The 27,294-nt window shown below is 38.9% G+C and overlaps 1 long non-coding RNA gene across 1 annotated transcript in view; it reads right to left on the reverse strand.

Annotated features, from left to right (window-relative positions):
- The window catches only part of LOC134548590 (uncharacterized), a 30,985-nt gene extending 20,106 nt beyond the window's left edge, over window positions 1–10,879 (reverse strand). The window contains exon 1 of the long non-coding RNA XR_010079816.1: window positions 10,783–10,879. This is a non-coding gene — a long non-coding RNA (uncharacterized LOC134548590). The remainder of the gene's footprint in view (window positions 1–10,782) is intronic.
- Window positions 10,880–27,294: the final 16,415 nt, after the last annotated feature.

Here is a 27,294-nt window from a genome sequence, read left to right on the forward strand (position 1 = left end):
TCATTTCCCTGCAGAAAATTACTGTAGTCTGAGTTATGACAGTGAGCAGCCTTTAACAGCACCTGGTGTAGTTTTGTGGCACTTCCATTCAGCTCCATCAGATGCTTTCCCTTCCTGGGAGTAAGGATAGGAATGTAAACCTCTACTCCAAACTGCGCTCCATGGTGCAGTAGCTCTTTTGGGGATGGCTGTTGGGGGACATTTAATAGAATTACAGAATTGCTGATGCAGTACTTCTTCAGATTTTCTTGTCCAAACCCTCTGCTCAAATTAGAGTCATACAGAGTTGTGTCTTGACAGATTCTGAGTATCTCCAAGGATGCAGACTCCACCATCTCTCTGGACAACTTTCACCAGGGCTTGCCCATTCTGACAGAATAAAGACTGGCTCATGGCCCATCCCTCAGCAGCAATCTGTGCATTCCCCTGATCTCCCACATCAAAGAGCCTTCTTCCAGGCACCAAAAAAAAAAAAAAAAAAAAAAAAAAAAAAAAAAAAAAAAAAAAAAAAAAAAAAAAAAAAGAAGAAGAAAAAAGAAAAGAAAGAAAGAAAAGAAAAAAAAGTCAAGAAAATAATCAAACTCTGAGATAATGGCCAAAGTTCTTGCTGTGTGCTCAGGGCTGCTCAAGGCACAGGACACCCAGCTGGGCTACACGGACTGAGCTGAGCTGAGGTAAATATGCACGTTGCCAACACATCAGTGTACTCTCAGCAGCACAGAGCTGCTCTGTGCCCCTGAAAACAAATGCTAGAAGACAAAGGGAATTGGTCTGTTGTAGCTAGGAGGCTGATTGGTAGTGAAATAGATACATAGGAGAAAAATGCCTATTTCCAATAAAATAAGGGGACTTGTGTGTATATATATATACATATATATATATTTATATATAATATTTTGTGTATTTGTATATGATTATTTATAGAAGAAAAACCTGTTTATACCTGAAGTTATGTAGGACTCTGTTTATCAGCCATTACTTGGGTGACCTGGAGGAGTTCTGTTTGTATCAAGGTGGAAATATTGGATCCACGGCTACTAAAATCAATGAGGGTGACAAAGGTGGTAAGTTATTGTCAGCTATGGGAAAATGAAAATTAGAATGTCAGTGGCTGTCTGGCTCAGGGAGCAAGGTGATAAACTACTCCATTCAAACATTGCAGATAAACTGATTTTCATCTGTGGTAAAGAGAAACAAAACAAATACTGTAGAAATATTAAAATTTAAGGGAACTTACTGTGTGATATTTCATCTAAATCTTCCTGAAGTATCTCATAGAATTGAAACCTAAATTGTGCTAATAAGATCCTGAGTAACTGATGAATTTTTTGATTAGGGATAGATAACTTCTTTTTTACTCAGCTTGAATAGCAGCAATTTATGCCCTAGGAGAAACAGGCTGTTTAAACTCAATTTCCACAGTATCTTCTCATTATATATATTTATATCAGTTTATCCATAAAATCTCTACACTCAGGAGTATTCCTAATGTTTGATTACAATCATGATGTATCTATATATACCTTATTGCTGTGGCTAGATAAACCTTGAGAATATCTAAAATTAAGTTAAGCACAAGGTACCAATACTTCTTAGTCCTGCAGAAGCATAAAGATAGAAAAACCCCTTAATTCTAGATATCTGAAACTCTAAATCTGTAATACTGCAAAGACAGGAGCAGAAGGAAACTGAGAGTAACTTGATATCATGGTGGCTATCAAGGGCAAGAATATATCATGATCTCTTGAAGAGTCATGGAGTAAATGGATTGTGTGTACAGTATTCTACAAACACTGTTGTGATCTGTTCTTTTTTTTTTTTTTTTCTCTTCACACATTTTCCATAATGAACAATAATTTGGAACTTAACAGTATTGAACTCCTGCAGCTAGCAGAGCAGTGGGAAGAATTAAGTAAGCAATAACAGAGTGCTGAGTCCTGGGAAGTCTGTGGAGGACTCAAGAAAACCAAGCAAACCCCAAAAGGAACTGTGTATTAAAACCAGCAGTGAAAAGGAACATAAATACACCTCTCGCTCTTGCATGAATTACTTTTTCATTGTAAGGGGATATGGTGCTGCTTGTATCCCAATGTACAGCCAGAACGATATTAAAAAAGCCCAAGTCCTTTTTCCTCTATAGTGTTATATGAACACTCTAAAAAAGTTATGCTCCTTTCTGGATATCTCCTTTCTTTCTCCCTACATTATAGTCAAGTTCGGGGAGAGTAACTGAGCTAGTGAGGTAGTTAGGAAAAAATCCTGGTTTAAGTTACTTGCAACTGAAAGTGTTAATCCTACACTGGGTAAATATGATCTGACCTTCATCTATAAATTGGAGAAGTCCATGCAATATGATCTACAAACCCTGTGAAACAGCAGCAATTACCCACACCTCACGATGCCACACAGAAAGGCCTGTTCTGCCATACCCACAAGAAGTATTGTATGCAGCCAAAATGGGGCATGAACTTTTAGGAATTAGTAAGGAAAGAACAGAATGGATGGCTGTGTATGTTGTTATGTCTGTACTTAGGCCAAGGTGAGTTGAAATTTTAGCAATTCTATTTCCTCCCTCTTAAGAGGCTGTAGCAGAGCTGAGAAAGGTTTAGAAAAAGGTTACAGATGTTTAAAGGTAATTTTTTCTTCCATACTTTGAACAGACAAACAGGCAAGAGCTCTTTAAACACATAGATATGATGGAGGTCTGTATAATCATGAATGACATGGAAAACAATTTCATTATCACCACATCTAGAACAAAATTGTCTTTTATGAACTTATCCTGAACTATAGCTGTGAGTATACCTGCAGAACTGATGCTGTTTCAGTCCAGATTGGTGGCTGTAGTTCTTGATGGTCCTCAAAGCTCTCTGATGTGGGAAGCCAGAACTGAAGTGGGCTGTGTTTCATGTTTTTTCTCATCCATCCTTGAAGGTTTAGGTCTTTCTGCCCCACTCCCAAAACAAAAAGGGTGATATTCTCCTCTTGATATTTTGGCTTTAGGATCAGGTCTTGTAGTGGTTTTGCTTATTTTACAGGAATTCTAAGCCTATCAGATATCCTTCCTGCCCACTGCAAATCCTTAGTTCTCCTCTTGTGGATTTTAGTCCTTGCATGTGTTTTTTGTGCATCCCGTTGCTGAAGCCATATCTCAAGTCACCGTTAGTGTTTTGCAGTTATGGCTATCACTTAAATTTTAACTTGCCTTATAATACATTGCTATGTGACAATATGCCTTGTTGAGGATGGCGATGGTATTTTAGTGTGTTAGATACAGGTTTAAGGCAAACAAGCATTAACTACACCCATGTGCATCTGTCCTATGGCTGCAGGAGGCCTCTCCTTCAGCTTCCTGTTAACTGCAATAGCAAATTCATAACCAACAAAAGCATGCAATTTTTCTTATAACTTGTGAACCTCCTTGTCATGAGATTAGAGCTAAAACTGTCATCAAAAAGAGTAGGCTAATACATAAACCAGAAATTTATCAAAGAGTGTTGAACATAGAAACATGGCTTCTGGGATTTATTGCCAGGAATAGATACCTTAAAATACATGACACATCTGCCTGGAGTGGAAAGATGTGCCACAGGATCTGTGGAAGACCAGTGACCTCCTGAAGAAACAGCTGGTTGCCAAGAAAGATACACACAGGGATCTGAAATAGCAGCAGACACTTGTATTTAAGAACCCGAATACCATCCCAGTGTGCCTCAAAAAAATCTGAGAAATTGTTGAAGGCCATGTACCTGTCATTGTCAGAGAGATGAACTTTCAGTCTAAGTCAAGCCTACTATTTTTATGTAATGTCAGCCTTGACAGGGAATGAACAAACAAGATCTCTGGGGAATGGGTTGAGGTTAGTCTGAAGTGACATTAGCATCACAGCTATGTGTACTCCCAATTCAGGAAAAAATCAGTGGTAGGGGAAATGTGGGGAAGAAGATGGCAGAGGGAAAGATAGATGTGATTAGAAACTGAAATATATATGACTGTAATGTTGCAGATCGTGGGGATCCGCTGCAAATCAGAAATGGGAAGGCTGAGACAGTCAGCCACAGCTCAGCCCCTGGTCCTGGGCAGCAGGATGGCTGAGTTCAGCTTTGCCCAAGGAACACTGTCACAACATGTCCCTTGCCACTGCATCTCAGAAAAAGGAGCTGTGCAGTGTAAAAGGTGCTAGTCTTGTGGAGGGGGAACAGTCCAGGTGAAGAGAAAATGGGCTCTGGATGGATCTTACAACAGTTTAAATGCAGTCTGTTCACCTTCAAACTACACCAGTGAATGGAATCAGGAACTTTTCCATTTTGCTTATGTAATTAGTGTTTGACTGTCTACAGGAAATGAATTAGGCATGAGTATGAAAATCTCTCTTGGTAGAAGTGATGCCCAGATGAACAATGGCTCTGCCATTCCCTTTGGATCTTGTCTGACTTTTGTTGATGTCAGAGGTAGCACCACTGTGACCACTGGAAGGACTAGGATTGTAATTTAATTGCTCTAATCCAAAATAATATTGAACTATCATCACATAAATTATACTGTAATTGAAGCACCTGTTCTTAAAATAAGATTCTTTTCTGTGTGAGAACAAAGCAGCTAAAAATATGATGCTGATATGATTGAAGAAGGTCTCATGTCCACACAATTAGCAATGATACATATCTTAAGGTCTGTGGCCAAGAGAACTAATGGCATATCCTTATCCTATCTCAAGGAAAGACAGTGCTTTCAGAAAACAGAAGTTGGACTCTTTCATCTTGGAGGTCTTTCCCAAATTTGACAGATCTATGATTCTATAAACTATGTTTCCAAAAAGTCTTTGTTTTCAAATAAAATTACACCATCCTTTAAGGCAAATTAGTGCAAACTTTTGGGAACTCTGTACTTGCTTTGACTACAAGCTTTGAGGTGAATTTGTTGGAAAAGGAAACAAGTACTTGTTCAACTGTTCAGAGAGGGAGACTGAAACAGAATGAATCTCACTCTGTGCATGACCTGACTTGTTCACTGACATATCTTGAGTTAGTAGATTAAAGCATCTGTTTGTCTGACCTGGCAGTGATATTTAATACTCACAATATGCCTTGAGGTCCAAACCAACTTTGCCTTGTCATTCCAGATGTTTAATTCTGATTCAAAGTGCTGTTACTTAATATTTTTAATAGACCCTGATCAGCAAGGCAGCCAAGAGGTTTTATACAAAGGGTTGGTGGGATAGCTGGCCATGTAGTTGTAGAAGACAACACCTCTAGTTGATACATGTCTGGTGATGGAGGCTATCACGCCAAAGGCTGTGTGATTCACAAATTAACTTCTCTAATATTTCAGAGCCCCTAAAAGAAAGTTTTCTCTTGACCTTTAACAAAACCATTCAGTAACCTAAACCATGCAGTTACTCAGGAGGCACAAAACTGTCTATTCCACTTGATTAGAATATGAAAACAAGTTTATTTACAGAGCAGTACATCTTGACTATTTTAGAATTAGGTGTTTTTTTTTTTTTTTCCAGAAGAATCCAGGCAAATTTCAGCTTCCTCTTTGAGATGCATGAAATCATGCAAATCTAATTAGCTATTCACATCCTGAATCAGCTGATATTAGTATGACTGAATATTAGGAGAAAAAATAGACTGAAATTACAGCAATGAAGACACAATATAATGAAGATGAGAATCAGATTCATTGTTCATTGTTGTCATATATGAGTTTCTTACTTTGGAGAAAGAATCATCGCCAGATGCTAAGCATAAAATTGTGACATAATGCAATTACTCATACTTCATCTCTATCTAGTCAGTAGCTTTTCCCACAGGCTCCCAGGAATTGAGATGGAAAAGAATATGTATGCTAAACTGTCCACTCAGCAATGTGAGTGTCTCTCTCGTGAACTATTAATAACTGCTTTATCTATTGCACTGTGTTGTTCTAATTTCATGGGCCTTGATGGATGAGAAATTAGAAGGTGTGTGAGCAATTCACATATGTTCTGCTGTGGTCTGTCTTGGGACTATCAGGATAAACATGTTTAATGGTCTAATTGGGAAATCTCTACCCAATATGGCCCTACATATGAATTTTGTAATTTATTACAAACCATGTGAGTGTTTTGTGATCCTGCTCCTCTCATTACATCATTTGTTAGTGACTCATTCATATAGACAACTATATGCAAAATGATGTCAGAAAATGCATGAATCTCCACAACTCAGTATGGGAGATGGCCTAAGCAGATTGCATCCTGCTCCTGCAATTCCTGAGGACCGTCTCAAGCAGTTGTGCCCATTCCATTTTACAGCCTTAATAGGTTGAGATAGAATAAAAATACCTTTGAAACAGAAATTTTTGTAGGATACTTTTCTCACTGAGTAAAAGAATTTAAACAGTTTCCATGGCAGCACGTGGATTTCAAGGCAGGTCTCTATAATCCCAGTGAAAAGGATATAAACTTGTACTGGAAACTGAGACTTCATATGATGAACATTGTAAGCACTTCTTTCAAAGACTAGAGTTTTCTATTCTAAAAATAATTTCAAAAGTGTTTTCTGTCTCCTGCTAAGCTTTTTCCTTAAATGCCAAATGGTGAAAGATTCCTGTACCAGTGGCTAATTTCATTCAAATGACTGCAAACGAGGGAAAGGAAAAGAAGTCCTTTCTTGAAAAAAATAGAGCATTTTTGAGTGTGATAGCAAAAGGGAAGGGAAATCCTTCTGACTGAAGAGAAGGATTTTTTTTTATCCTTCCAGAAAACAAGTAGCAAAAGCATCATTGCTGTAACAGAAATACTTTTTCTCTGACAGCAGCTACACGTTTTTTCTACAAGGTTCACCTTGGGTTAAGCCAGTGCTGACTGAACTCGCACCACAAAATAAGTGGACACTGTCACATGGGCTTGTTCGAGGGAGAATCTGGCTGAGAGGGAGAATCAGCAAGAGCTGCTGCTCATCTGGAGAATAAGGATAGCTCAAAAGCTGTAGTGACCTGAGACTGGACTGAGTGTGGAAGAGTAAACTGAAGAACCAAGAGAAGGGAAAGGAAGAAATCTGGACTTTTCAGGTTATATACTCTCATATGAGTGAAGTGGGGGTCAAGGGACTGGCATGTCCTGGTTGGGGTGAAACTTCACAAGGCAAGAGGTCTGGAGTGCAGGTCTAGAGAGCAACCCTCCTGAGGAGGAGCTTTGGCTTCCTCTGCCCTGCCTTGTGCACACAGATCGAGATTTTAGGAGGGCTGAAGTTTTTTAATGGTTTTTTACCCGTTCGGTAATTTCTGACAATTTTTTCTTTTTTCTTTTTAAAATCTCATGTTTAGGTCATTCTTACTCTTCCTGGGTTTTGAAAATTACTTGCCCAATATAATTTTCTTCATTTATGTAAATCCTGATGTACTGCACTGTTTTGAAGGAAACTGGTTTACTCCCTGACCTGAGTTCTGACCTCATTTACACTGATCAGGTGAAATTGTTACCATTCTAAGAATACATTCAGAAATATGGGGCTTACATGAAAAACTTTACATAAAAAAATTAATGTCTTCTATCCATTTTGGTATTATGGTTCATACTCTGTTACCAAAAGCATTACCTGGTCCAAGGTAAGCTTCAAGAATAATTGATATCCAGTAAAAATATAGTGTGTCTGGACCAAAAAACCCAAATCATTTTCTATTTTGTTTAAAGGGAGGAATAAAGTTCTCATGAAAAAAACTATGAGAGAGATTAACAATTTATTAGACAAATCCACATAGGTGACTTTGAATCTTTGAATTATCCTACATTTAAAATTTAGGATTAGAAATATAAACTCCCTAATTTACCCTTCTAGAATCTGTTGTTTTACTCTGAGTTCAGGGTGTAAACAATGCCTGACAGAAGCATCAAATTTGCTTCAGTATAAAATGCAAAATCTGGGAGAGGTTTTTTTTTTGTTTGTTTTATGTGTTTTATTTCTTGTTATTATAAACCAACAAGGTGCAAACAGGCCCTATTGAAAGGCTATAGAAAATCAAAGTAAAGTTGCATAAGTATTTTGCTTTAGGAATAAACATGGTGTGATTTTTCTCAGCAGCCTTGTTTAGCACACAAATGTAAATGAATTAAGCCACAGATTAATTACACTTTATTTCTATAACCTATGAAAGGTTTCACTTGCCAAAATGTATCCAGTGTGTTTTTATGCAGATTTTAAACAAAAGACATATCATGACATCCTCAAAGTGAATCTGTTACTCTTAAACCATTATTGCACATAATTCAGTTCTTCATGACTTACTTTTTAAATCAGCAGGGTAATAAAAAAGCTTTATGGTAGTTATTTGCCAAACTTATTGATAGTGGTGCCTCAACAGGGATCCTACAGTGTCTTTTAGTTTTCATTATGTGGGTAAGGGAGCAGTAAAATTGCATCTGGAAACTATTTAACTTCATATTTTAACAGAGGGACATAGGAAATGGAGGAGACATGGCAGTAAAGGAAGAAACCCAGAAGTAGTAAAAAGGAAAACCAGAAATCACTGCAGTTTGCATATTTTGCCTTTCAAATCAGCTTTTATTTAAAACAATGAAAATTTTGGAGTGCGTGTCAAATTTTGTAAAGATCAGTGGATTGATTCCCTTGGAATTATATGTCCTCAAAAGTCATTGTGAAAATGCATAGAAAGGGCAAAGGCTGGTTCTCTTCCCAGGAGACTGGACTTATCCAGCCAATTCTAAAGCCTATACAGATCCTCATCCATGGTCTCGCAAAAATCAGAGTGGAAAGTTAGTAACACACACCTTCTCCTCATATCATGAACTGGGGTGAAAAGCCAGAAGACTGAAAGATATGTCTGAATCAGCCAGATGGGAGAAGCCTCCTCATTACTGCTGTGCTTCAGTGCAGGAAGAATTGAGTGCATTGCCTTTGAAAACAGACTGGAGAGGAAGATAACAGACTTCTTTCTCTCTGCTTCTGCTCTTTATTTTTCCCCTGAAGAAAATGATCCTAGGAAATCTCAAGCAGCTTTCAAACTGTATGGCTGTCAGGGGCAACATCTGCTAACATGGTTTTGTACTCATGCCCTTGACATGAGGAAATCTGCAATAAACATGCATTTTTGCAGGTGTAAGTTTTGTGTGGTTCACCCATTGTGTGAATGTGTTCAGCTGAATCATAGCTAAGGATGATTAAAAAGACACACCCAGTGTTTTAGCCATGTAGTTGGAATTAGATCTACAACTAAAAGGATGTCGAATGTCAAATATGCAAGGGAAGATATGAAGTGAGAAGATAACTTTGAGAAAGTTGTTCAAAGGAATTGAATCATATGGTTTAGTTTTTTTAGCAGTAAAGGCACTCTGCGTTTGGCTCAGTGGAGGTTAAAGCTGTATGTCTTTTCTTCTGTGGTTCATATGGGTCTATGAGGTTTACTGGAAATTCTAGCCAAGAGCTGGAATAAACTATGACGAGGCAATGAAAGGAAAAGCTCCTCTTATTCCAGTGAAATAACTATGCATCATAGATAACTTGGGACCTCTGTTTCTTATTCACATCTGCTGTAGTTATATTCTGTACTTCACAAATCTTTCAGGGGAAAGAATGACAAAATCAAGTGCCTCCCCCCTCCTTTTTTTTTTCTTAAGGGGAAGACTGTAACATGAAATTCCCAATCAATTTTTTGGAAATCAGCATAGGCTAGGTGGATTCTCAAAGGAGGGGACACAGAGACTGAACGCAGATGTAAACACAGAATAAATCAAAATAAATTAAACAATGCAGCAGTCATAGAAACTTGGGAAGTGTTTGGTCACTATATTTTTCCAAAAGAAAGTATTTACAAAAAGACTCCTTAGCAACAGCAAGACGATACTGAAAAGTAGGGATAGCTTTTAGAACCATCAACTACATGTATGGCATCTAATATGTCATATCAAGGATGCAATCTGGATATTTATCCAGAGAAGATTCTTCTTTTCCCTTTGAATTTTCCTACAGCATTTTTGTTGCAATGCAAAGAGAAAGCAGCTGATGTGTTCCTTCCCAAAAAGGAGAAGTGAATGGAGATGGAGTCTACTTTTAGACTATATATACTTTGCCAACTATTTCAATGTGTAAGGAAGAAATTTGCTCCACAAAAATAACCAGAAAAATTAATGTAATGACAAGAAAGGGAGAAAACTGTGGCCTTAGGTCAGAATGAATTGTGACAGAGTAACTCTAGAGAAATCTTTCTGCCTGATCTTCTCTGCCTTGACTCCTTGTCCTGAATATTCTTTAGTTCTGCTGGTGATATTGTAGTAGTGCACTTGTTGAGCTCAAAGAGCTGAAAACAGATCTGCAGCAATGTGGAACCACAGAATCATACAGTAGTTTGGGTTGGAAGGGACCTTTAAAGACCATGTGGCTCAACTCCCCTGCCAGGAGCAGAGACATCTTCAACTAGAACAGTTTACTCAAGACTCAGTCCAACTTGACCTTGAATGTTTTCAGGGGTGAGACATCCAGCAGTCTCTGGGCAATGTGTGCTGGCCTTATTACAAAAGTCTCTAAGGGGCAAGAGGAAAAAGTCTATTGGGACTTTACAGCATCACTAAAGAAGGGTCAGATGGAGTAATCTTTCCTCAGTGCTCCCAGAAGAGCTGAGTCTGGCTGTGCTGGGGTCATGCAGCTGTAACAGCTTCCACCCCTGTGCTGCTGGAAGTTGCTCACAGAATGCTCACAGAATGCTCACAGAAGTTTTGGATAGATTTGGTTTGTTTTAGTCAGAAAGTCTCTTATAGCTCAGAGAGTGAATTGCAGTTCTTACCTGTATCTTGCTGAATCCTAGGTCTGAATTTCCTGTGTTTGGGTCCTTTTACTGTCATAAGATGTCCTGAATCATGCATGACTGACCTGGCTTTCTGCTCCAGAGCTGAAGAACTCTTCTCCACATTAGCAAAGGTATTTCACTGCCCCCTTTTCTTGCTGATCCATGCATGTTACCTCTCCCGTGTCAGAACATGGGGAGCAAGGAAATTCACACCATTATCTTCCTAGTGAATCCACATCTACATCTTAGCTGACTGCAGGATTTAGAGCAGCTTTTCTATGTGTATGAGTTGTTTATATTTCATAGGGTGTAGTTAGTATCACAGTCCAGTGTTTGTAACAACTTGGCTTCAAGAAACTGCATGCTCATTAACGCAATTGCCATACTGGGAGAAATTCTGCACAGCCCATTTCATACTGATGGGTTTCTCGATCTCATTTGGTATTAACCACCATCACTTTCTCTCCTCAACAGCTTTTCTCAGTCTTTGTATTCCCTGATGCCCCAAATCTGTTAGCTATACTCAGCACTTTAGTGCTGATCTGGAGATGCAAACTCCACTGGAAAAATTGGTTTGGGGTGACATGGGTAATTATGCTAGCAAGCTAGAACAATTTTTAAAATAATTGTGCTATTCTGATGTTTAGTTATTCATGTTCCTGATTTTACAGGTGTTCTGAGAAGAACTTGCTATTCATTTTTGCTTCTGTGTATGCTGTGGATGAGTTCCAGGTATATTCTTGTAAAAATATAGTATTGTCAGGCTATTTAGGATGATGCATGAAATTACCAAACAACCAGTGAGAAACTAACTGAACTTAAAAATATAAAAGCTTTTTGCAGTAAGCATTAAATTTTCAAGCAAATTCTTCTGAGCTTCCCCTCAGACATGTCAGGTTTGGGTAGGATATCTTCATGACCCTGTCAGAGTCTCACTCTTGCAATCTTTTCAATCACTCGTGTGCATGCTTGGAAATAGCTTGGCAAAGTTTAAACTGCTAGGAAGCTGCGATTGCTGACTACCTACGTCTCCCATCTTTAGCTAGTTTTTGTGGCTTGTGTGGTGGTTAGATTGTAAGTAGACTAAAAATATGTAATTCTAACAGAATTTTCATTTTGCTATTCAAGCAATCAAGTTTTCCACTTGGGAATAAAATTACATATAAAAACAAAAATTGAATTTAAAAAAAGGTTTTTAAATTGAAAACATCACAATTATTCATCTAAAAATGAAGAAACAAATAATTTTCATTTTTTTCAGGTATCTTTTTACACCTGAAATCACTTATCGAATGTGAGCAAAGGTTCATTCTCCTTGGAAAAATTATTCCTAAACCAATAAACTATTCCTGTGTTTTTCTTTTGGTGATCCTACACTCAGTTATGAGGATGAGGCAAGAAACCTGTCTCTGTTCTTTGTTTAATCAGCCACACCACCATCCTACACTGTCATTTGGCCTCTGAGGAATTATAGTGACATAAGGGCTGCTGATTCAACTTTTGAATTGTTTGTCTCATTTGAGGACAAAGCTGGGCATCAGGACAGAGGAGCCTAAATACAGGAGGGTGCAATGTATATCGTGAGGAATCCATCAGAGGGTGGTGAGGCACTGGCACAGATTGCCCAGAGAAGTTTTGGATGTCCCATCCCTGGCTGGGCAGGCTGGATGGGGCTCTGAGCAACCTGGGCTGGTGAAGGGTATCCCCGCCCTTGGCAGGGGTGTTGGAATGAGATTATCTTTAAGGTCCCTTCAAACCCAAACCCTTCCAGGCTTCTATAATCCTACAATTCTGTGATTCTAGGATCTTCTGCTGGAAAATAAGGTGATCAATCTCTTTCACTGGCATTAGGGGCTGGCAAGCATTGCCATCAGTCCCTGTGCCATCTGCAGACTGACTTTCTTCTATTCGTGATCTTTTGTAAATGCAAATCTCGTGCAATTGTTTCTGATTTGGGACTGAATTATTGAAATGTGTTCACTGGGAGAGGGACATTCAGTAAATAAGAAGCAGATGATGAGTTTTGGGTATAAACTTTACAGAAGATGCATGCTAATGTTTATAAAACATTCAGGAGCTGAGAGCATTTCCTCTACCATCTAGAAGATGTGTAAATACTGCATACACTTGAGAATGCATTTTCTTATAGTTTTTACTTTTTCCTTGAAATCAGTTCTGTTATGCTGAATATAAAGCATCAAATACATTTTGAAAGTGAAAATATTTGTTTCAGTTAATGGAAATCATTTGCAGAGGCTGTTTTTTCCTGTTAAAAGTGGGCTGCTATTTCCTGTGAAAAGTGGGATGCCTTTTATGATTTGAAGGTTGTATTAGATTTTTAATTATATGTTGCTGTATAGCACTACTTAAATAGAACTTGAAAAATAATTCTTGTGTAAAGAATAAGTGAAGTTTAATGCATGGTTTCCATTTAATTAGACATTTTCTACTTTAATAGTTTAATTCCCTGCCCAAATTTCATTTCCATAATCAAGCCATGCCTAGACTGTTGACATACCATTACTTCATCAAATATTCACTACAATCTTTGCTTTCCAAAATTCTCATTACTCTAAAATTAATTGAGAATATTTGAATAATGCTGAAAGACAGTGAAGTTGACAAAGTCATTGAGTAAAGTTCAACTGTTGAAACAGCCCTGGTACTGTGAGTTTTACAAACAATGACAGGAAATGTTAAAAATATAGCAAGTACAGTGAAAAAAATGTATTATTGTTTGCCCTGTAAATGCTTCACTTCTCTCTTTGTTACTGAAATACATTATGTGAAAGGTCCTTCCATTAAAGTTCTTATCAAATGTGTAAGCCAAACATTACTGAAAGTTTGAAACATGCCATCAGTGAAGAGAAAGGTTTTTAACCATAATGTTTATGAAGTCTCTCTGCAGATTAATTTCCAATTTTATGTAAATTAGTTCTGGACAAAGGAGCAATTTGGAGCAGGAATAAGAAATTTCACTTGAGTATCCTTCTAGTAGAGCTAGTTCTAGTCTACTGCTCTATGCAGTTGAACTACATCAACAGTTTTCTCTTTCTGGATTCTTGTGTTGTGACTGGAAATGTAGGCAGGGAAAACAGACAGAGTGTTGCTCACCACTCTTAAATGATCATGAAAGGACATGGAAATATGTTTTTACTTAGAAACAGGCAGATGGGCTTTCTGCAAAACTGCCCTAAACTGTAGCCAGATGTATAAAAGGTGGAGGGGGGGATGGCACTCCCCCCTCAAAAATACTCTAAGATCACCAGTAGAGAAAGAAACATGAAAATTGCAGCTTTATCAGAATTAAGAACCATCTGCAACCTGGATTATGGTCTTAATCTCCTCATTCCTTGATCAGACACTTAGCTGGTTCAGAAATCTCTTTTAATGTTTTCACGTTTGGGTCATGGCCAAACAGTGCTCATGGACCCATTTTTTACCTTGAAAAATGACCATGAAGCTCTTATAAGACAAGTTATAGCAAAGAGACCAATTTAAATCTGCGAGAAAATGGAAGTGTTTAGTTCACTAATATGTTGAGGCACTTAAAGGTTGCTATTTTACTGTCACTGGAGTTTTTCCCTACAGCAATCTCCTACTCATGCAGTCAGAATCAATTTTATTTCATATTAGGATAATAGAGGGAGAAAAGGTACACTTCAGGCTAGAGGTGTGTTTTGGAGAAACTGTGAAAAGTATTACTGTCTGAAATATAAACCATCCATCTGGTGAACTTCTCTAGTAGCCTTTAAAGGAAAGGAGACAGCATATTTAGGCCAAAAATCTAATTTTTCCATCCCTTCCTTTCCATTTTATTTTTAATTCTGTTTCCAGTCTTCATAATAATCTGCTCCCTGTCCACTGTACAAAAGAAAATTCTTTGACATGAGATTTTGTCACTCCATCTTTTTGTCTTTCACAGGCTTTGCTAAAATCATGACATGCTGAGGAAGGATTCTCAGCAACTAAGTAGTCAGTACCAACACCCACTATATAAATACTCATATATATCTGTTTGTGTATACACAAATATACTAAGTAGCAGCCATAAAATAAACGAAATACATTCAAAATGAAAGTAGAAAATATACCACAGAGCTCAAGATTGTCTGGAACTATGAAGCATTAGGTGTTGATCACAACTTTTATCTCAAAATTCCTTAATGTTTTTAGACAGAGACCACATCTTAGGCTTCAGCTGTACAGCACCAAACATTGTCAGGGCTCTGTGAGACTTATTTCTGGAAAAGTCCTTAGACAACTGATTGCATTGAAAATTGTCTCTGCTTCTACAGAGTGACCACTCCAAGAATGGGGTTTGTCAGGTACTTATTCTTCCTGTGATGTAACATTTGCAAAATATTCCTTGGGACAGTGCTGCCTTTGAGTGAGTGACACTGTCACATTCCCACTGACAAATTTATAGAGAGACATGAATGATAAGGAACAAAAGTGTTTCTCTTAAGCCTGAAAATAGATAAAATGAACTCTTGTATCCGTGGGAAGGTTATATAACCTTCCTTTACAGATTCTATGTTAAGCCATGTTTTTTCCCTCTATACACAAAAGTATCTCACAAAAACCAAGTATGTGGTGAAACACCCACAATATTCCTAATTATTTTCTCATCCTCAATATCTGACAGAAGTGAAATGATTTCTTTCAGGGGCTCAGGAGTACTCTGGGCTCCCAGAGAGGACGTGGTGTGCCAGCTCCAAAGCAAGAGACTGCAGCTGCTCTCCTGCTAAGACCTACTGGTAAGCACATGTCTGGTGGGATGTGAAGCTCCATGCCACCTACACTAATAACAGGTCAATTGTTTGTCTGTAAAATTCCTTTGGATACTGAGGAATTCACTCTTGCTGCTTTCTGAGTGTTTTCAGAAGACAAGACTAATAATGCAATGTACAATGTAAAGGAGTGGATTGCCAGGAGAGAGCTTGGTGCATTTCTATGTGATAAAGGACTGCATTTCTCCTTCAGCAGCAGTTCAAAGAGAATCTGATTTCTTTTGCACTAGTAGAGGTCCTAGGCATAGCTGCACAATTGCAGCTTTCTGATGCACTTTGGAATTTGAAAATCTCTGGTTCTTGTAGGTCACAGACAGGGTTGAAGTGGAGGTACTGGGTAGGAGAATAAGAACAGGAAATAAGTGAAGAACAGCAATCTCAGTGAGATGTTTTGAGCAGCAATATACAAAGGTAGGAGACTGACTGATACGTATCTTCCAAATTTTGGCATTGCACTTGTCTAATACCTTCCTCTGCAGAGCTAGTGTAAAAAAAAGCTTGCACAGCTGTCATTCAACAAGCTGAACTTTGTCTCACTAGAAAGCCCTTCATCATGTTCTTTGGACCTTAAACTTACCAGCAGTTGGAAGAATACCTGGCTGATTCTTCACTACAAAATTTGTTTGTAGGCTAATTACTGCAAAAATCTGTCTTATGAGTTAAGATTTTAAATATCTCTATGCCAATCATTGACTTATAATTTACATTAGTTACTGATGACAACTAAACAGTTTTAATATACATTCCAGATTAGGAATCTAGGCAGAATCTGTCTTATGCTTCAACTCACACAGGCATGCTGAGAAGAAATGGGTATATTAATTCCAATCCTACTGTTACCTAGTGCAAAGTGTTTTTCACTTTACTGAGCCCTAATATGTTGGATATTACTGTTGAGAATATATCTCTACTCTGAAAGCAGACATACAGCTCTCCTTAGTGACAATTTGTAGAAAGGGGTAATTGGACACCATTCCTTCATTTTGCTTTAAAAGTAAAACAGGCATTGCAGAATGTGCCCCCTCAGGGCTACCTCAGAACCACCCTACTGATCAAAGAATTCTTGCATGGCTTGGGTTGGAAGGAATCTTTAAACGTCATCTAGTCCAACCCCTCTGCAGTGGGCATCTTCAGTTTGACCACCAGCGCTCTTTTACAACTTCTTCCTACCTCCCCACTCTACATAAGCATCTCTCTACAATAAATATTTGTGTTTTCAGTTCTGTGCTCTCAGAACTGTCTTCCTCTTGCTTCCTTTATTTCCTGCTTGCTTCTAAACCAAATAGCAGAAATTATTGAGATAAAAGGAATTGCATGTATCTGATAACTTTCTGCTATAACAAAGAAGCAGTAATTTCCACAAGGCTGATGTTAATACCATTTGATGCAGAAATGCTGGAACTGAGTCAGAGTTAATAGCAGCACAGTGATAGCCAGAGTGACTTGATAAATGACAGCTTTCTCTGATTATCTGTTCTCAGAAGAACTCTCTCTGCAACTCTCTCTGTTCCTTCTAACTTCTTCCCATCATGGGTGGGGAGGAAATGAAGTCTGTGACTTTATATGTAGTATATGTCTCCCTCCATCCCTGCCTCTACTTGCTTTGCTCCATCCTTCCACATAGCTAAATTATTTCAGCCCAAACCTCTCTTGCATGGTTTCTGCCAAAGGCAACTGATAGCAAAATTGAAAATCTGAAGGAAATGTTTTGAGATTAAAATAATTCCTGTGCTCCTGTGGCAGTGACTTGGAAGTAATGTGGTGCTGCCTTTTCTGACCCTCCCATGATGGATTCATTAGTCTTCCTGGAGGTGCCAGAAAATCAGCAAAATACTTCTCCTTTTTGGCTGTCCCCAGATAGTGTTTCTGAGTACAGTGTAGTCATATCTTTGATGGAAGATATGACTTGATTTTCAACAGCTTATTGCTGTTTCAGAGTATTTATTAATCTAAGAAAAAGACAGAGGTTACCTCAGGTCATATTGAAATTGGGTATGAAAAGCATCTTGAAGAACATACAGGCTCTTCCTTAACTGATTGAGATGTGACCTTCAGCCACGGGAGAAGCCACAATGTACTTTGTGTTGTGCAGAGCTCTTCTGGCAGATGTGCAAGGCTGCCAAGGGCTTCATTTAGAAGTGAAAGTGTAAGGCTCTGCGAGGAATGACGAGCTCTTCAGACCTCCCTGCATGGAGAAGCATCACTGGATATTTGTTCAGGCAGAGCTTGTGAAGAAATCCATACTGTCATACCAAGGATTTCATGGTCACTGTGCTGACATCTACACTGCTACTGAAAGGAGGATAAGAATCAGGAATAAGCAGTAATAGCTGTGGATATTTACAGGTCCAGGGTTTGTTTTCCCCATTCTACTCATTTGTCTAACAATATGGATATCACTTGTGAGAGCCAGTCCATGCCCAAAGTCCAACAGAGTGAGTAGGGAAGAAAGACATGGTGAGGTCCAGGAAGCAGGGGCAACAAGCTGAGTGAAGAGGGTGGCTGGAAACAGCCTCATAATGGCACAGGCTTGATTCACTCTGTCATTCCTTCTGGATGTGTTTAATGAACAACTCTAACAAACAGAGAGATAACAGAAGTGGAATCTGCAGAGAAAGTTCAAATGGAGGCTGAAAGGATGCTAGGACAGAGGCAGCAATGGTGTTTATATATCAGCCATCTCACTGGTCTGATGAAGGGAAGCTTCAGAGGCAAAGCTGAAGGAGCAAATCGGATGATTCTGCTCTTTTTTGTTTGTTTGGGTTTGGATTTTTTTAAAACTGTTTTTCACTTTGACCTTTAGGGGAAATTTTTCTCTATTTTCTTCCAAAATGAAGAAAGAGGAGAAGCTGTTCTGTTCTCCTGGATGTCTTCCCTTAGCCAGGGCAGTTTCCCAAGGGTTCTTGGCCTAGGGAAGCGCCAAGTAGCTAAGCAAGGACAGCTGGGAAAATCAGAGATAGGATGTTAAACTGCAGCTTTGCTTTCCTGAACAAATCTGCAGCCATCAAGGCAGCCTCATGTAGGGATTTAAAGTCCCTGCCTTTCCTCTTCTAAGAATGTTCTTTCTATTAACTGAGGTGGTGAGACATTTTGTTTTCTCTTCTAGATACACAGCCATGACAATTAATTACTGATCACAGTATTGGAGCCAATGTGGAATCTATTTGTATGATGATTTTACTATTCATTCCAGTCTCCCCATATGGAGGTCTGTTTTATTTTGCAATCTACATTGGGATAAATTATCTCTAAAAGTGTCCATTTTCCTTTATCAGCTATAACAGAGACTCTAGTGACTGGTTGAGAAGGATGGAGATATCAATATGAGTCTCAGATTAATCCTTTTTCTCCTTTTGCTGATTAATGAAATCCTTTTGCTGATTAATTCTCTAAGACCATAGCCCCCAAAAATTGGACTAAATAGTAATGAAACCCAACTTTTTTTTTCACAATCTCCAGCTTGCCTGACAATCTGTTAGAATATTCAAACCATGGGTACTTCCAGACTTCCTCTGAACCAGCAAATGTGAACTGAGAGCCTTAGATTGTGTGTTAAAAAGTAAATGTTTCATTTGATTTCATCTTTAGAGAAAACATACCTTGTCATCAGATGTGACATGTTCTTTGAAGCTATCACTTCAGTAATATTAATCTATCAATCTTTTTAAATGAGGCATGTATTGTAAAGAGAGGGATAACTCATTACATGAAAAGCTGCAGCTGGAAGACATGGACTAGCTTCTAATAAGTAGGTTTGTTCTTTTTATCCATGCATTATAAAAAATGTGCAAACATAGATGCTTCTATATCCACCACAACTATCGCCAGCCTTCTTTGGAGTGTCTTTTCAATTAATTCCATCCTAATTACTTTTAAGTTAGGAAACTTTATTCTAGCTAGTGTTTATCCCTGAGACAAATCTCTGTGAGGATTGGAATTATCTATGCCCATATGGTCAGAAAACAGTTGTTTGTGGTGTTTTGTTTTTCTTTTTTCAATTGGTTGACCATGCAGCTGTTCAAACCCACAGAATCCTTGATATAGCAAGTCAAGCTGTCATAAAATTATTAGTCTATACTGCTGTATTCATATTGATACAATTCATCATATGCTTAGTTTTAAACTGAGAGGCATGACCCTTGCATGACTCTTCATAACAGTTATTCTGGAATTAGAAAAGTAATTCTACTTTGGTTCCAGTATACACGTTACAATTTATGTCTTTAAAATGTTAATAGTATAATTAGATTTGTAGAGCCTTTCTGTCCTATTTCCCCTAATCGATAAAAACTAGTCTGACCTGTACAAGATACAAAAATGAGACAGCTAGAGCAACATCAAAGAATGTCATTAATTTTGATTCCCAAGGTTAGTTTTCTTAATACTGTCATTAAGACATGCTATTAAATTTTAACTTAACCAAATCATTATTATATTCATGGTTAGAGTTTTATGTTTTCTCTATGATAGGAATAAACTGAAGGGCTAGTTAAACCAATACACTGTTCTTTGGAATAAAATAATATGCATATATGTGTGTGTACTGCAAATGCAGATATAATTTCAAATATTTAGGCAGTGGAACATCTTGACAAGACCTGATGGATTTGCTATTCTTTTTTAAAGGAGGTTATTCAACTTAAGCACCGTCTTTTTCACTACGCTTTTATGGTTCATCCTAATGGAAATAATAACACTGAATAGCTGGATAGCAATTCACATATTCAAGGCACTGTGCAAACATTAAGTAATACAGTTACACAACATCTAAATAACTATAATACTGGCTGTCAAGGCAATGAAGAAGCAGACAAATGCAGAAGACTGCAGGCGGTTCTGGAAAAGATTCTGCGGCGAGGAGGGCGGGAGCAAGATCCCTCCCAGCGGAGCGGGGTTCGGCGTGCCAGTGCGCTCCAGGTTTGCATTGTTCTGTTTCAGCCACCTGCAACGCTGTGTTTAAAGTGTTAATTAGCAGGTAGCAGATGCTGGTCCCTTGCCAGTGCTGCCTTGGAAGTGTTTTTCTACAGTCCATCAAAATACAGTGATGCCAATTCCAGGTTTTCAGTGACTGGTTTCCAATTGAACATGTGGGCATAACTCTGGGATACTGACATTTTGAAAAGTTTTTTTCCTCTAGTCTTTTAGTCTTTCTTATTTTCTCCTCCTTGTTGGGATTTTTTTAAAACAAGCTGCTGACAAGAATGCAGAACCACCCCCCTGTTTTTGTTCTCAGGTGGTGGCACTCTGTCACTGTCAACTTTATGCTTTATGTCAAGAATATGCTGATGAATTTATTGGAATGCTTGAAGGATACAGTTGGAGACATTCAATTCTTTGCAGCCTTCTGTTAATTTCTTGGTTTAGAAATCAGTGCTGTTGAGGTCTATTAAACAGTAGCAGATTTTGCAAAAGCCCTCTGCTTCTTAAGGACCCCAGCTCTAGGCACATTGCCGACAGTGACAAACGGACCTTTTTGTTCATTATACCCTGAATGGATGAGAAAATAATCTATTTTCCTGCAATCAGACTGTACCTGACTCCTCTTTGCCATGTCTGATGTATTATACTTCAATAATAAACAACCTAGAGGTCATAAAAGCACTGAATGCTCTTTCAGTTTAATTCTAAGCTGAGAAGAATGGGTCCAGACTTTTGTCCTTAAAAGAGAAGGGAGAACTTTTTTTTTTCAGTGTTAATTTCCATACTTTAAAATACAACTTCCTCTTTTATTTATGAGCTTTCATTGTAAATGTTCAAAAGTGGTGTATGAAAATGATTGTGCACACTGTTTATGAGTAAATGCCTTCACACAGGTTTGAAATAAAGCAGCAGTTGCTGGGAGATGTGCAAGCCTTTAGCTGTGAATAGAGTTCTTCAGAGCAATTCAGAGCATGTCCAACTCATAACCCTTGCTTGTGAAAAGTAATATATCTTTAAAGATTGCATTCATAATTGTTCTGTTTTTACCCTTTATTTTAAAAAAAGGCATCTGAGAACAGGCCAGCACTCCTAGTGCACTGTGATATTGTTTTTCTAATTTGTAAATATCTACTAGCAAAAATTTCTAGCAACTTGTTAGTTTCTATTACTTCTCCCTGAAAGGTTTTCCTTCTCATTGCAGAACTGAAGAGTTGATGTTTTGAATGCGATGTTAAATTATATTTATGTGTGCAATTGTAGGATGGCAACAGGAAACACAAAAAATTGAACTTAAACTTTCTTTCTCAATATTGAACTGCCTGTGTCTTGAGAGTAATTCTGTCAGACTCCAGTGATCTGTAGCGTTTTGTGAAGCCTTTTTGTGAAGCCTTTTTGTGAAGCCTTTTTGTGAAGCTGATAGTCAATATTTTTTTTAACCCTTGATGACTTTACTGGGTTTCCAAAAGCTCAGCCCCTGTCTTGATGCCTTGCGACGCTGTCACCACCATTTGGCTCTGCAAAGTCACATCCGTGTCCGCACACAATGTGCCTCTTCTGAAATCGGTAATGATGAAGCATTTCTAGGTTTGTCGTTAGAAACCAGCAGATGTCGCAATTTCCCCAAAAAGAGCAGATTTCTCTCCAGTCTTATGAAACTGCAGCAACTTCTTGGGTATTTTTTTGCAGTATTCCACAAAACAATAATTCTGTGTGAGGTAAGTTATTGTTGAGCAACATGCTCCAACCATCAGCTCCTTCATGTACTCTCGCTTTTAAGTTGAATACATTGATATGAAAATATCCCAATTTTACTTGCTGAAACAAAGGGGAGGTGTTGCTGTGATGCTGAACACCCTAGGACTGTGTCACTGTCTCAGGTTGGTCATTGCACAGAGGCATTTCCTGAATTTCATTGCCACAGAATCTGTTCAGTCATGTTTGATGTGTGAGCTCTCCTTTTGGTGCTGCTCAGATGTCTGTCCAAAATGGTTAAATGGATTCCAGTTAATGAGATGCTGCACTAAGGGAATTAAGTAAATACTTTTGTAATGAAAGCATAACTAATGGACTATGTCTACTAGTTAAATAAACTAAAATTTGTCTTATCTAACTTTAGCTACTTAACAATTGGATGATTTGTCTGAAGAACTCTTGTGCCTCCTTCTGCAGTTAAGGGAGAAAAACAAATGTGTTTGAAGGCCATGTCATTTCTCCCTAAGACTAGAGCTGGAAAAATGTTCTATGGAAATACCTGTATCTCTCTGTTAAGCGTAGAAGGAATTTAAACTGCCGTTTCAACCTTGATGATTACTTTGAAGATGGTTAGAATTAGGTGTTGTTAATAGGAACACTGAGTAAAGCCTATTATGCCTTACTTTTTTGGTTGCAGCCTGTTTTTAAAAACAATCAGTCAGACAGTGGTGTTCTTGATCTCCATCAGCAGTAGCTAAAGAGACAATATTCATCCTATTGCAGCTATGCAAGTACTTGTGGCTCTGTTGGAATAGTACCTAAGCTCCTGCTTAAGCAAAGAGCTCATCCAAATTGAATCCTCATCCATATGCATCCCTAGACTTGCACTAAATAAAATAAAAAAAGCCCAGGTGAGAGGAAATTTAGCTTAAAAAAATTAGTAACTGTTGATTTTTCAGTTTTTGAGATTAGTTTTACCAGGAAGAGAGTGAGATGCATTTGACATTAGCAGTCCCAGATTCAGGCACACAGACTGAGCTGGCTGTCTCAGCTCTCCCTGTAATCCATACAGAATAAATGAGGGCTGAACAGGAGTCTGTGCTTGAATGGAAGAAAACTGTCATCTCCTTCTCTTACCTGTAAAGACAATTTAAAGATGTATCTTGCCAGCTAATGTTAGGTAGGATGAATCCTATGAATTAATAGATATATAGATATATATATAAAGAGAAAAAAAAAGTTAAAGAAATCTATGTGTTAAAATAAGCATATGCATATACCATATTTTATATTCAGAAAGAACTTGCCAGTTTGAGCTTGTAAGGGACTACAGCAGATAAAAAGTCAAAATAATAATGAAGATGAATCCTCTACAATAGACTGGAATAACAGAAAAGGCTTCCAGCCTGTGGGATGCCTGATAATACAGAGTCAAGAGCAGAGATAAGCTGGAATGTCTTGTTCCTCAGAGAGCTCCATATGACAGGCTGCTGAAAAGGAGGGGCAAATATTTGCCCACTAAAGTACTCCTGGAATATTTTCCAATCAATTCCCAAAACAGAGATGTCTGACTTGAAAAAACCCCAAAAATCCAGACCAAAATAATTTCAGTAATTAGGAGAATTTCTTGTGCAATGTGTAAGGGAATCAGCCCGACCTCAGGTGGGAAGAGGCTCTGTGCACTGCATGGATGTATCAAAATGTGCAGAATTCCATAGAGCTCCTGCTGACAATCAAAACTTCCCATGACTGATGTGCTGGAGAGGAAATTGTCACCATAAAGGAAAAAGGGGTTCAAGTGGACAGAGAAGACATGGAGAAGTGACACTACCTGACCCACACATTTCTCCATAGCTGCCACCTTGCACTCTACACAGCAGCAGCATGGGGTATGGGGAAACAGCCAGCAGTGCAGCTTCACTTCCTGAAATTGGCCCTGGAATCGAGGCTAAGTGTACTGGGCTTGACGTCTGCTAAGGGCAAATATTGGGATAGAAACAGGTTTTCATTATTGCTAAATAAAACTAAATAAAAGAATTTTAGCTGTGTGAACCTCACCCAAGAGATTTAGGGTCTACAGTGTTAGAGAGACAGAATAAGTGGGGAAGCTTCATAGTGACTTTGATAATTCAGGAAAATTATCCTAGTTCAAAGTCAAAGGTAAGAAGTTTATATTTTGTCTATCACTCTGACCATAGGGGATCATGCTGTTTAAAACATCTCAGTACTCAGAGCTAATGAAGTGATACCTGGCAAAATCCATGTTTTCAGCATGGCTGCACACTAGGACTGCAGTCTTTGGGATGCCTGAGCACCTCCATTCCTCTTAGCTCAGGTGGGCTTTTCTAATCCCTCCCTTTCTCATCCTCAGGAAATTTTGTGTCATTGTCACATCCCTTCCACTTCTGCAGCCATCCTTGGACCCTCTCCTCTCCTCTCCTCTCCTCTCCTCTCCTCTCCTCTCCTCTCCTCTCCTCTCCTCTCCTCTCCTCTCCTCTCCTCTCCTCTCCTCTCCTCTCCTCTCCTCTCCTCTCCTCTCCTCTCCTCTCCTCTCCTCTCCTCTCCTCTCCTCTCCTCTCCTCTCCTCTCCTCTCCTCTCCTCTCCTCTCCTCTCCTCTCCTCTCCTCTCCTCTCCTCTCCTCTCCTCTCCTCTCCTCTCCTCTCCTCTCCTCTCCCTCTTTTTCATTTTAATGATAGGAATTTCAAACCAAGTTGCCTGGACTTGAAAGCTTACTCCCATCTGCTGACCCCTCAATTACTACCCACCCAGACAGAGGTAGAGTTGTGCCTCTGTGGCACCTGGCAGTAGCTGTAAAAAGAGATGCAGCTTATTGTCACAGGCAGGTGAAAAGTTAAATGAAAAATGAGGCTGATTTATGAAGACGACTCATCAGGGAAAACTTGGCAGCAGATGGAAAGAGTCCTTACAGGTATCTGAACAATATGTGACAGTGCAGTTTTTATATTCTTCATTCTTGAAAAGAAAGTGTAATTGTACTTCGGAGCCATGGAGAAAAGGAGATTTTAATGGTTAACTTGGACTCTCTTTAAGATGTCTGTTAGGGGTTAAACCCCACTTTTTCTGTCTGGTGTTTTTTTACTGCTCTTTTTGAAATAACACCAATATTCTCTCACACTTCTCATCACTTTACAACAGCCCTATGTAATTATATCCTTTACATGAGAACTCTATAGTTTTGATCTGACTTAAATCCCCCTTTTCCCCTTTTAGTTCAAACCAGGTTTTGTGTTGGGTTTTGGTAGTGTGGGTCTGCACTAGTGTCTTCTGTGAGGAGCTGCTGGAAGCTTCCCTTGTGTCTGATGCCAGCCAGATCCAGGACAGACCCACCACTGCCCAAGGCTGAGCCCAGCACCAGAGGTGGAGCACCTCTGAGGTAACAGACGGAAGAAGGGGGGAAAATCTTCTGGGCAACAGCAGCAAGGGAGAGGAACAAGAATATGTGTCAGGAACAGACCCCAAGGTCAGTGCAGAGGGAGGGACAGAAGTTGCTCCAGGCTATGGAGTAGAGATTCCCCTGCAGCTCCTGGTGCAGCCCTTGGTGGGGCAGCTGTGTCCCTGCAGCCCATGGAGGGCCATGGGGGAGCAGAGATCCACCTGCAGCCCCTGGAGCATCCCATGCTGGAGCAGGTGGAAGCTTCAAAGAGGCTGTGACTCCATGGGAAGCTGGTGACACTCACACTGGAGCAGTTTGTTGAGGGCTGTCTCCTGCGGGAGGGAGCCGAGGCTTGAGCAGGGAGAGAGTGGGAGGAATCCTCCTCCTGAGGAGGGAGGAGCAGCAGAGATAATGTGTGATGGACTGACCACAGCCCCCACCCCCTGTGCTCCTGAGCTGCCGGAGGGCAGGAGTTTCTAGGAAAGATGTTTTTAAGATTTAGCTCTTATTTCTCATTGCCTTACTCTGATTTTATTGGCAATAAATTGCGTTAAAGTCGAGTCTGTTTTGCCCATGATGGTAATTCGTGAGTGACCTCTCCCTGTCCTTATCTCCATCCTCGAGAATTTAGTTATATTTTTCTCCCGCTGTGCTGGGGAGGGACGGAGCAATGTTGATGGGCACATGGTGTCTATGCAGGGTCAACCCTTCCCAGCTCTTTTCAAGAGTCCTTCATTCTGAAAATTGCCTGCTCCCTAATGAGAACTGCTTTTCTGCTTTTTATTAAATCTTTTTTCCCACTCCCAAGCTCAGGCTGACAGAAACTATTATGTACATCATAATTTTTTCTTTCTAGCATTATTTTTTCTCCAGCTTTCTGCTATTTTTTATATTATTAATTATTTTTGTCTACCTCCACAGACCAACAAAGAGCTGGATGAAATTTTTTTGAGAGATTCCTTTTGGTCAGAAAAATGTTGATTTCATAAATTTGTCTATTTGTGAGAAACCAGCTTTTGTGGCAAGGCTTTTAGTGAGCGATAACTCCAACTTTGAGTAGATTTGACTCTCATATCATAGAAAGAGCAAGCACTCCACTGCAAAATATCAACCAGCCAAGCAAATAGCTGGAACCTGAGCCCAAGTTAGTTCTGTAAATAGTAATAAAAAAAAAAGCATTAACTTTTTCTCTATAAATCAAGTCAGCTTATTTCCCAGAGGCCTACTGGCTATTCTATTGCATAGAGATTTGTCATATCAAATAAATATAAAGTTGTGCATACTTATGATGCTCCAAGGTTATAAACAAGAGAAGGATTGTAGGGAGATGAAATAACTTGTATTAGAGCAGATGGAAAGCTTTAAGGTACACAAACTTTCTTCAGTTCTTTGCACACCTGAAATGTGCTGGGTTTTGGTTTTCTTTTTCTAGCTGTAGCATTTGGCTTAATAAAGGATATTGTTTCTGTTGACAAGACTTCCCTTCTGCAAAAGTTTGTCTCTTTCTAGTCTGCTGCAGCAAAAAGAAAGCCCAAAAAATCAACAAACTCAGAACAAAACCAATATTTTAAGCTTTTCAAGCAGACTGTCTCTTGCCTTTTGGAATTTGTGAAGACCTTCATCAAGCTTTTGCTCTTCTCAGCAGGAGTTCAGAAACATTTCAGTTCTTGCTATTCCTCTGGACTGATGGTGTTTCAGTCAGATGTGAA

This window comes from Prinia subflava, chromosome 3, assembly GCF_021018805.1.
Source record: "Prinia subflava isolate CZ2003 ecotype Zambia chromosome 3, Cam_Psub_1.2, whole genome shotgun sequence".
Classification (NCBI taxonomy): domain Eukaryota; kingdom Metazoa; phylum Chordata; class Aves; order Passeriformes; family Cisticolidae; genus Prinia; species Prinia subflava.